Genomic DNA, 11,729 nt, shown 5'->3' on the forward strand with positions numbered 1-11,729 from the left:
CTGGAGGTAGACAGAAATAAGGAATACTAAACCAGCCTGAGGCATGTCCGGACTTGGAGTAGGTTTGGGGAGAGGAGGGAGGAGTGGGAACATAGAGCAGAAAAGGAGATAGATACCTGAAGGCACTGAGACTTGAGGATCTTGGGCATCTTTGCAAGGGGTACTGCTCTGTCCACCTCATCTCTTTTCCTCTGTTCTCCCTCTAATGAATTCTCTTCTTGCGTTTAACTTCTTTTTCTTTTCCAGATCCCTTCCTGCGGAGGCCTAAATCAGTTTCATGGATGTAGCCTTAAGTGTGTCAATTCTGTCTCATATAAGTTGCTATTTTTACATAACATGACCCTGTGCATTTATTGTTCTCTCATTTGTGAACACTCATAGTCTCCCATAACCTCTTTCAAGTGAAGCCTTCTACCAGCTTGGAAGATATTGAGGGAATGCTCTTCCCCCAGAGGCCCCTGGCTCCTGCCGCCAGGATTAGGATAAATATGTTCCTGAGATCTTTTCCCACAAAAGCAGTATTATAAATAATAGTATCTAGCTAGTACCTTCGATACTAGTGAATCAAGAAGCATCAAGAGTCAGGAAATGTCTACTATGGGTCAGGCACCTTGCTTTGTGATGGGGAATCAAATACAAAATTGAGATAATATGATACTAGGGAGCTAGGTGGTGCAGTGGATAGTTTGCCAGGCCTGGAGTCAGGAAGAACTGAGTTTAAATCCAGTCTCACTTACTATCTTTATAAGCCGGAGCAAGTCACTTAACCTTGTAAGTGACTTGCCCAGGGTCATACAGCTAATAAGTATCAGAGGTCAAATCTGAACTCAGATCCTTCTAACTCCAGGGCCAGTGTTTTGTCCACTGAGCCACCTAGTTGGCCCCAGAGCTAGTAGTTTTGAGAGACCATTGTGAGGAGGAAGAGCCTTCTGGACTTGTGCAGCCTGTGCAAAGGCAAAGGAGCGATCACTTAACCCCGGTTTCTTCATCTGTAAAATGAGCTGGAGAAGGAAATGGCAAACCAGTCCAGTATCTTTGCCAAGAAAACCCCAAATAGGGTCACGGAAAGTGGACACAACTGAACAACAACAGGGAGTTACATGCTCAGTTAAGTAAATATAAGATACTATATTTAAGTAAGCATAAGATACTGTATATATAAACTAAACATGAAGTGATGGGAGTTAGGGTGGGATACAACTGAGAGATTAAGGAAATGCCTCTGAAAGGCAGTGAAGCTTTAACTGAACCTTGAAGAGAGCAAGTAGGTTTTGTTGGGTTGTTTGGTTTGGTTTTTTTTTTTTTTTAAGGCAATCAGGGTTAAGTGACTTGCCCAGGGTCACACAGCTAATAAGTATCTGAGGTCAAATCTGAACTAAGATCCTCCTAACTCCAGGGCCAGTGCTTACTCCACTGAGCCACCTAGCTGCCCCCAGTGCTAGCAGTTTTGAGAGACCCATGTTAGGAGGGAGAGCCTTCTGGACCCATATAGCCTGTGCAAAGGCAAAGGAGCAATCACTAAACATTTATTGTGGTTTCTACAGATATTTGTGAGCTCATGTAGGAACCTAATCCTATGGAAAACATTCTTTCAAAGGAAAGAATGTCTTTTTGAAAATGTCGAACAATGCCTTCTCCAGTTGGGCTTGATCTTGGTGCTTTACCTCTGAGATTCCAATTTATCTCGTCTGTATCTTGTTTGTACCTAGTTGTTTACATGTGTCTCCCCCATCAGACATCTTGAGAGCAGTGACTGGGTTTTGTTTAGTTTTCTGCCTTTCTGTTGCCAGTGCTTAGCATAGTGCCTGGCACATTTTATTGTTGTTGAGTCGCTTCAGCCATTGGCCCACTCTCTGTGATGCCATTTGGGGTTTTCTCGGCTTGGCACATAGTAGGCATTTAAAAAATGCTTGTTGACTGACTATCCAAACAAACTAATTTATAAATGAGCTTGATAAGTTAGAGACTAGCTGTATGCCAAAATTTACCTCACTTGTAATGCCAGATGCTTCTCCACACCCCTTCCCTCTCAGCACCAGATCCAATGCAAGTCCCACCTAGGAGGAAGTCTTTCCTGACTAACATTGTCTAACACCTGTCACTCCTAACTAATTGTGCTTAAAATGGGCAGGATCAGGTAATGAAAAATATGATTCAGTCAAAAGGACTTTCAGCTTGTGAAATGATTCAAACAAAGTTTTGAAAAAAAATATGAGTACTTTGTCCAAGAGACCCAGCCCATGAAGTTGAGAAACTTCAGGTACCAATGTCACACAGCCACCACCCAAGTTCAGTCCTTCATGACAACTGGGCAGTTTGCAATAGCCTCCTATATGGTTGCCCTGCCTCGAGCCTCTCCCAACTCCAATCTATCATACAGCCACCAAAGAACTTTTCCTAAAATGCAGATCTAACCACATCATTTACTATTCAAGATATTCCAGTGATTCCCTATTTTTCTCCAGGAACAAAGATAAAGCCATCTGTTTGGCTTTTAAAGTCCTTAATGACCTTGCCCCTTGTGTTGTTGTTCAGTCATTTCAGTTGTGTCCAACCCTTTGTGACCCTGTTGGGGGTTTTCTTGGCAAAGATACTGGAGTGGTTTGCCATTTCCTTCTCCAGCTCATTTTACAGATGAGGAAACTGAGGCAAACAGGGTTAAGTGACTTGCCCAAGGTCACATTGCTACTAAGTGTCTGAAGCCAGATTTGAACTCAGGTCTTCCTGACTCCAGGCCTTGCATTCTCCACTGTACCACCTTGCCCCTTCCTACCTCTTTGTTCTTGTTAGATATTAGTGCCTTCCACAAACCTGCCCTCTGCTCTATCGTCCTGCCATATTGGCCTACTTGCTGATTCTCTCAAATGACATCATCTCTTCCCTCTATGCCTTTTCACTGGCTATCCACCTTCCGAGCACCACCCCTTGGAATCCCTAGTCTCCCCAACAGCTAGTGCCTTCCTATCCAAGGTTACCATTGTCCCCTTTGTACTTACGCTGCATATTACATACCTAGACATGTCTCTTTGTTGTGATGCAATCTCCTTGAGGGCAAGGACTGTTTTTGTGTTTTCTTTGTAGGATCAGCACTTGGTACTGGGCCTGCTACATTGTAAATTCTTAATGAAGGTTTGTCAACTGATTTATGGCTTCACATCTTCCCAGTCATAGGGCTTGACCACTCAGTCACCTTTGACTTTTACTTCTTCCTCATTCCCTACATCCAGTCACTCTCAGAGTAATCTTTCTAATGCACAGGTCTCTCCATGTCATTCCAAAACCTTCATTGGTTCACTCCCTATCACCTATAACACGAAACAGGAACTCTGTGATCTGCCATTGGAAGGCTCTTTACAATCAGACACCAACCAAATCACCCCAGTCACCAGCTCTGTGCACAGGCAGGTTTATTTGCTCACCACCCCCAATACCCAGAAAAAATTCTCCATCATCTCTGCCTATTCAACAATTGAATTCAATACATATTTATGAAGCTCTCATCATATATAAGGCATCTTACCTCGGGCTGAGGATATGAAGAAAAAAAAATCACAGAATCATAGAATTTGAGTTAGAAGGGACCCTTGATGGCCCAATAGTCCAACACATACTCAAAAGGAAACCTTACTATAGCATGGGAATGACATGGTCCAATCTGTGATTATTTTGATAAGACAGATCTAAGAGCGGAGATATTGGGAGGATGCCAATTGGATCAGTTAAAATCTCTCTTCCTTTATGACACAGATTAGATACCACTTCCTCCACGAAGCCTTCCATGAAGGGCCCAGCTGAAAGTGGTCTTTTCTACCTCTGCTACTACTTTTTTAAAAATTATTTTGTTTTCAACATTCACTTTTATAAGCTTTTGAGTTCTAAATTTTCCCCCTTTCCTCCCCTCCCCCATCCCCAAGACAGCCTGCAATCTGATATAGGCTACATATGTACAATCATATTACACACATTTCCATGTTAGTCATGTTGTGAAAGAAGAATCAGAACAAAAGGGAAAACCATGTCCTACCTCTACTTCTTCTTAAGACTATCTAGACCAGGGGTTCTTAACTTGGGGTGTATAATCTTGGTTTTTTTAAGTTTGATATCTGTATTTCAACATGACTGTTTTTCTGTGTAATCCTATGTATTTTATACATTTAAAAACACTATTCTGATAAGAATTTGGCATTCACCACTGGAACTTTTTGGTGTCATGGACCCTTTTGGAATACTGGTGAAAAGTTCCAATCCCAGGACTTTGCCCTCAGCAAAGTACATGCACCATACATCGGTGCATGTCTCATATCCCCTCTATTACAGTGTTTCTTGAAGTAGGGAAGTACTGTTCCCCAAAACCCTGCAGCACATAACCAGTGCTTACTAAAAATCTGTTGAAATTATCAAGTGCAAAATATTGTATACACAACTAAATTAACAAAAATAACTTAAGTAATCATGCCATGTTGATAGGTTTTGGGGAAGCTAGCTGGAAAAGAGCACTCATGATGGTATATAAAGATTTCTTCTTGGAGATCAGTTGAATTAGACAGCCTCTGAGGTTAGGGGATTTCAGAGTAAGAACTAATCTCGAATACCATCTAGTCCAACCTGTACCTGATGAAAGAACACTTCTACAATACGTTCAACAAGTGAGAGTCACCCAGCCTCTGCCTGAAGACTTCCAATGAAGAGGAATTTTATCTTTGTGCATTCCATGCTTCTAAGGATGGAGCAATTAAAAAAAATACTGCATTTTAAGTAAAAAGATCTAGGTTAGAATTCTGTCTCTTCCCCTTGGTACTTACATGACCTTTGAAGAGAGATTTAACTTTTCTGGGATTTTATTTCATTTGTAAAATGCAAGGCATTTGCTAGATGACCTCTGATGGAGATTTCTTTCCTCCCAATCCTGAACTCCCTCCATCAAACCTAAACCTTCCTTTCTGAAACTTCCACCTACTATTCTTTGTTCTGCCTCTCAAGCCCAAAAAGAACAAGTAGAATTCATCTTTCTACAGACAGCCCTTCACATATGAAGACATTTACTAGATCCTTACTATATTTTCTCTTTTTCATCCTTACTTCTTCAACTAGTTGTGATGTTTAAAAAGGCTTGAGACAAATTTCTGGGTTACTTTAATAATTTTGTTAGTAAGGCCAGCAGATTACTAATAAAAGGATGGTCATTTGGTCTCTCAGACCAAAGACCACTAATGGTCGTGGGGTCGCAGTTTATATGTATCCCTTCGAGGAGGAAGTGTTCCCAAGGAGTGCCTACTCAACTCTGATTGGTTAATCAAATGAGAGGTGGGCTATTTTAGGGTGCATGACTTGAGTCACTCACGTAGAAGTCAAAGAGACATCAATTCCCTTATCACCCATCTTTATAATAGGGAGAATCAACATTTCCCCAGGACCTGTCTGAGCAGACACAATGAGCAGGAATACACCCATTAGTCCAAACTTAGAATTTCTTTTACTCTCTTGTTTAGATCTTGGCCTGGGTAAATTTCCCCATGCTGTTTGATTTCTGGATGAGGAAGTAGAAAAGGGGAAAAACCTTGGTCCCAATACAATAATTAGTTATTAAATATGAGATAAATATTTATTTCTCACACAGTTCTCATAAGATGTGGTCTCTGGTACCCTCACCATTGTAACTGCTCTCTTGGGACAGAAATTCATTCCATGTCCCTCCCGAAATGAGGTGCTTATAATTGTACTCCAGATGTAATCTACAGGGCATTCCTAAAGTCTGGACACATAGGAAATGTGGAGTTGCTGCATCAAGTTCACATGAATCTTGCAAAGTGCATCAACCTTTGCACCACAAATGATGGAAATCATATTGAGGATGTTATTTGTTATTATTCCAATTAAATAAAATGTTGTTGAAAATTTCATTCATTTCATTTCTTGAAAATATGCATTTTTGCCTATGTATCCAGACTTTAGGAACACCTTGTATATGGAAGAGTACTATAACCAAAGATGCTCTCAGCTGGTTTCCTCATCTGTAAAACTGAGGCAGTTCTACATGGCTACTGTGAGGAAGAAAGGAAACATTATAGTGCTTACTATGTGTTAAGCACAGTGCTAAGGGCTGAGAATACAAATTCAAGCAAAAAAGACAGTCCTTGCCCTCAAGGAGCTTGTAGTCTAACAGAAAAAGACAACATACAAAAGGGAGCAGAAATGAGATGAGGAACAGAGCTGGGAGGTAAAAGGTCAGCTGGCCTGAGTCCCTTCACAAGCTACAGGAGGAACTCACACATGGTAGAAGGGGGTGGGCTTTGCAAAGGGATATTCCCAGGTAAACACTCTGTAAAAGTGGTTGGATGTGTGTGGGCCAGGAGGCCCGAGGTGCTGAGGGAAGTTTAAGATAAGACAACAATAGAGGTTTGGTTTTGAAACCCAAAGTTAGAGCCAGAGCCAGGAGGGGGGAATGAGGAAATCTGGTCTGAGTCTCTTCACAAAATGGAGCTCTAAGGAACTCACTACTGGGAGAAGGTAGTCGGATTGAAGAGGGACCTTCCAGGATGAGCAGACCCCAGGGATGGTAGGATGTTTCAGGGTAAGGAGGCCCCAGGTGGTGACAGAATGAATTTCCAGGATGAGACAGCAGTAGATGCATGGTTTTGAAGTCCAGAAAGTCAAGAACAAGGCCAGGCTGGGTATGAAGGCTCATTTGAGATTAAAATGTGCCACTTTCAGTGGCAGTACCAGGCAGGACTACCAAGATTAGTCTTATGACTCCCAGGTAAGAAATGAACATTGTCCATATCAGGGGCCACTCTAGGACTGCTGATTCCTAGGGCCAGTCCAGCATTGAGATTCTATGACTTAACTGAATAGAAAACTTCTATATGACAGTTCTGCTTCAGTTAATGCTTTGCAATGATACCTCTCCCCAAGCAGAGAGAACATGAAAGAATTCCCTAAGAAACTTGCATGAGAAATCTTTTTTTTTCCTCTGTATATATTTAATATTTTGGTTTTCAATATTGATTTCCACAAGATTTTGAGTTAAATTTTCTACCCATATCTACCCCTCCCCCCACTCCAACATGGCATATATTTTGATTGCCTCATTCCCCAGTCGGCCCTCCCCTCTTTCACCCCATTCCCCTCGCCATCCCCTTCCCCTTACATTCTTGTAGGGCAGGATAGATTTCTATGCCCCATTCCCTATATATTTTGTTTCCCAGCTGCATGCAAAACCCCCCTTTTTAAAAATTTTTTTAAGTATCTGCTTCTAAAACTTTGAGTTCCAAATTCTCTCCCCTCTTCCCTTCCCACCCACCCTCCCTAGGAAGGCAAGCAATTCAAAATAGATCACACAAGTATCATATGCAAAACACTTCCACATGTTGTGAAAGGCTAACTATATTTCCTTCCATCCTATCCTGTCCCCCTTTATTCAATTTTCTCCCTTGACCCTGTCCCTTTTCAAATGTTTGCTTTTGATTACCTCCTCCCCCTATCTTACCTCCCCCCCATCTTCCCTCCCTTCTATCATCCCTTTTTTTCATCCCCTTCCCCTTACTTTCCTGTGGAGTATGATACCCAATTGAGTGTGTATGTTATTCCCCCCTGAAGTTGAATCCAATGAGAGTAAGATTCACTCATTCCCCCTTACCTGCCCCCTCTTCCCTTCCAACAGAACTGCTTTTTCTTGCCACTTTTATGTGAGATAATTTACCCCATTCTGTCACTCCATTTCTCCTTCTATCAATATATTCCTCTCTCACCCTTAAATTTCATTTTTTTAGATATCATCCCTTCATGTTCAACTCACCATGTGCCCTTTGCCTATAGTCCCTTCAACTCCCCTAATACTGAGAAAGGTCTCATGAATTACACACACCATCTTTCCATGTAGGAATGTAAACATAACAGTTCAACTTTAGTAAGTCCCTTATGAATTCTCTTTCTTGTTTACCTTTTCATGCTTTTCTTGATTCTTGTATTTGAAAGTCAGATTTTCTATTCAGCTCTGGTCTTTTCATTGAGAAAGCTTCAAAGTCCTCTATTTTATTGAAAGTCCATATTTTGGCCTTGGAGCATAATACTCAGTTTTGCTACGTAGGTGATTCTTGGTTTTAATCCTAGCTCCTTTGACCTCCGGAACATCATATTCCAAGCCCTTTGATCCCTTAATGTAGAAGCTGCTTGATCTTGTGTTATTCTAATTGTGTTTCCACAATATTAAAATTGTTTCTTTCTGGCTGCTTGCAGTATTTTTCGTTGACCTTAAAACTCTGGAATTTGGTGACAATATTCCTAGGAGTTTTCTTTTTGGGATCTTTTTTAGAAGGCGATCAGTGGATTCTTTCAATTTCTATTTTACCCTCTGGTTCTAGAATATCAGGGCAGTTTTCCTTGATAATTTCTTGAAAGATGATATCTAGGCTCTTTTTTTGATCATGGCTTTCAGGTAGTCCAATAATTTTTAAATTATCTCTCCTGGATCTATTCTCCAGGTCAGTAGTTTTTCCAGTGAGATATTTCATTGTCTTCCATTTTTTCATTCCTTTGGTTCTGTTTTATAATATCTTGATTTCTCATAAAGTCACTAGCTTCCACTTGCTCCAATCTAATTTTTAAAGTAGTATTTTCTTCAGTGGTCTTTTGGACCTCCTTTTCCATTTGGCTAATTCTGCCTTTCAAGACAGTCTTCTCCTCATTGGCTTTTTGGAGCTCTTTTGCCATTTGGCTTAGTCTATTCTTTAAGGTGTTATTTTCTTCAGTATTATTTTGGGTCTCCTTTAGCAAGTCATTGACTTGTTTTTCATGGTTTTCTCGCATCACTCTCATTTCTCTTCCCAATTTTTCCTCTACTTCTCTTACTTGCTTTTCCAAATCCTTTTTGAGCTCTTCCATGGCCTGAGCCCAATTCATATCTTTCTTGGAGGCTTTTGATGTAGGCTCTTTGACTTCGTTGACTTCTTCTGGCTGTATGATTTGATCTTCTTTGTCACCAAAAAAGGAATATAGAGTTTGAGTTTGAGTCTGAGTTCGTTTTCAGTGCCTGTTCATGTTCCCAGACAACTACTGGACCCTTGAGCTTTTTGTCAGGATATGACTGCTTGTAGAGAGTACTTTGTCCCAAGCTTTAGGGTCCAAGCACTGCTGTTTTCAGAGCTCCTTCTATTCCATAGTCACCCCAGGTTCTGTCACAGTAGCACTCCTCTTCCCCCAAAAATCACCAAGCAGGACTGCAATTCAGATCCAAGCAGGGAACAGCAAGAGAATCTGCCCTTGTGCCCAAAAGGCACTCCTTGCATTTCCGCTCTGATCTGCTGCTACATTCCTCCCACCATGTGAGCCAGGGACTCGGGAAGCTGCTGACATTGGCGCTCTGGAGGCAGCCTCAGGAGCTTCCTGCTGCTGCTACTGCCACTGCTGCAAGACCTCTTCCACCTCCAGAACTGGGAGCCAGACCGCTCTGAATTCAATTCCACGGTTTCCCCCTAATCTGCTCTTTGGCATTTGTGGGTTGAGAAGTCTGGTAACTGCCACAGCTTACTATTTCATGTCCCCAAGGCCTGTTCTGGCTGGCTGACTCCGGAACTGGTCTGTCCTGGCACAGCCCACACTGGGCTACCCTCCACTGTCAGCACTGTGCAATAGACCCTTCCTGGCAACCATGCAGGCTCTCCTGAACTGGAGATCTGTTTCCTTCTGCTATTTCGTGGGTTCCGCAGCTCTAGAATTTGTTCAGAGCCATTTTTTACAGGTGTTTGGAGGGATTTGGGGGAGAGCTTAAGCAAGTCCCTGCTTTCCTGCCACCATCTTGGCTCCACCCCCCGAAATCTTGCCTTTAAAAGGAATTCACTCCTTAATTTAAAGCAAGGCTGCATTGTTTTCTCTGAAGTGTTAGGTATAAGTTTATTTAAATAGAAATTTTAAAAAATTCATTCTCAAGTGATAGGATAATTATCCATAATTCTAGATTAGTCTGATCATTATTTCATTAGTTCACATAATTGAAAGAGTTCACTATTTATGTTGGCCCTATCCATGTTATGTCAGACTAGCTTACTAAACCCCCCCCAAAAAAAACCAAAACAGAAAGGTAATATTAAAAAACATCAGTTTATGCAATTAATTTACATTCTAAAGGGAACTCTTAAGTTTCAAATAATGAGGGTTTAGCACACTGATGCTACAGTGATTGCAGAAGCAATTCTAACTTGAGTTGTATGTGTTTGAAAGGAAATAGCCTTCACCACTATGGCTAAACAGTAAAACTGTCTAACAGAGTATAAAAGAAAAAACAAAGCAATTTTGACTATATAAAATTAAGCTTTTACACAAATAAAATAAATGTAACAAGAAATTGATGAATTGGGGGAAAAGTCTTCATATAAAATATTTTTAATGAATGTGATATCCAGAAGGAAATTGATAATTATAAAATACCAAGAACTATTCCCCAATAGTTAATGTTATTTCCCTAAATAATCAAAGGACAAGAATAGTTCTTTAAAAAAAAAACTCTCTTGATTATCTTTTGGTTTTACATTTCCAAAAACTGCTCTCAACACCTACACAGCAAGCCATCTCTTGTAATGAAGAGAAAAAAAAGGCAGCTCAGGGAACCTTTGTTGTTATTCAGTCATGTCTACTTTTTGTGATCACATTTGGGGCTTTCATGCCAAAGATAGTGGAGTGGTTGGCCATTTTCTTCTCATTTTACAGATGAGGAAACTGAAGCAAACAGGGTTAAAAGATTTGCCCAGGGTCACACGGCCAGTAAGTATCAGAGGCTGGATTTGAACTCAAGAGGATGAGTCTTCCTGACTCCAGGTGCAGTGCCCTATCCACTGCACCACTTTGCTGCCCTAAACAAACCTAAACCTAGTTAACATATGAATGGTTTGACGATATATGAAATCATTATTAACAGTATTCAAAAGAATTGCAAACCATCAGCAATTATATAATAAAAAATTCCAAATCACTAATAAGAGAAATGAAAATTAAAACCATACTAAGGTTTCAAGCTTCACAGTCTTCAAAATGGCAGATAATCAATGTTAAAGGGGCTATGGAAAGGGAAGCATGCTATTGCACATGTGGAACTATTATTGGGCCTGGTGGTTCTGGAAAGGTTTCAAATTTTGCAAAAATGTTACCAACACTAAACTGTTCAGACTCCTCAATCCTTCTGTTGGGTACATATCCCTGTGAGGTCGAAGACAGAAAAAAAAATCCCATTGATTAAAAAAAAATACAATAGCAGCACTTTCTACAATAATAAGAAACTGGAAACAAAGTTAATGCTTGTCAACTAAGATATGGCTGAACAAACTGTGGTATATTAATGTAAAACTTACATGGGTCATACTGTCAGAAATGATAAATGTAAAGAATTCAGAGAGTCACAGGAAAACTTCTACGAACCAGGAAAATCCTACACATATACACAATGACTATAATAGTGTAAAGTTGCAAATATAGGGCTGCAACACACTAGAGGGATCCTGAACCAGATTTAAAAATAATTGAGAAATATTTAAGATAAATTAAAAAACAATAAAACATAGACAATGTTAATATGTGGATACGTGGTTTTCTAAATCAATGTACAGGGAGCAAGGATCCTTATATACAGTCTAGGGGTTCTATATAATACAAAAAAAAGGCTTTATTGATATTTTCTGTTTTTTAACATCACCACAGTTATCCCATATTTCCTTTCCCCTTCCGTGTCTCAGAGGGTAATC

The sequence above is a fragment of the Trichosurus vulpecula genome, chromosome 1 (genome assembly GCF_011100635.1).
Source record: "Trichosurus vulpecula isolate mTriVul1 chromosome 1, mTriVul1.pri, whole genome shotgun sequence".
In the NCBI taxonomy this organism is placed as follows: domain Eukaryota; kingdom Metazoa; phylum Chordata; class Mammalia; order Diprotodontia; family Phalangeridae; genus Trichosurus; species Trichosurus vulpecula.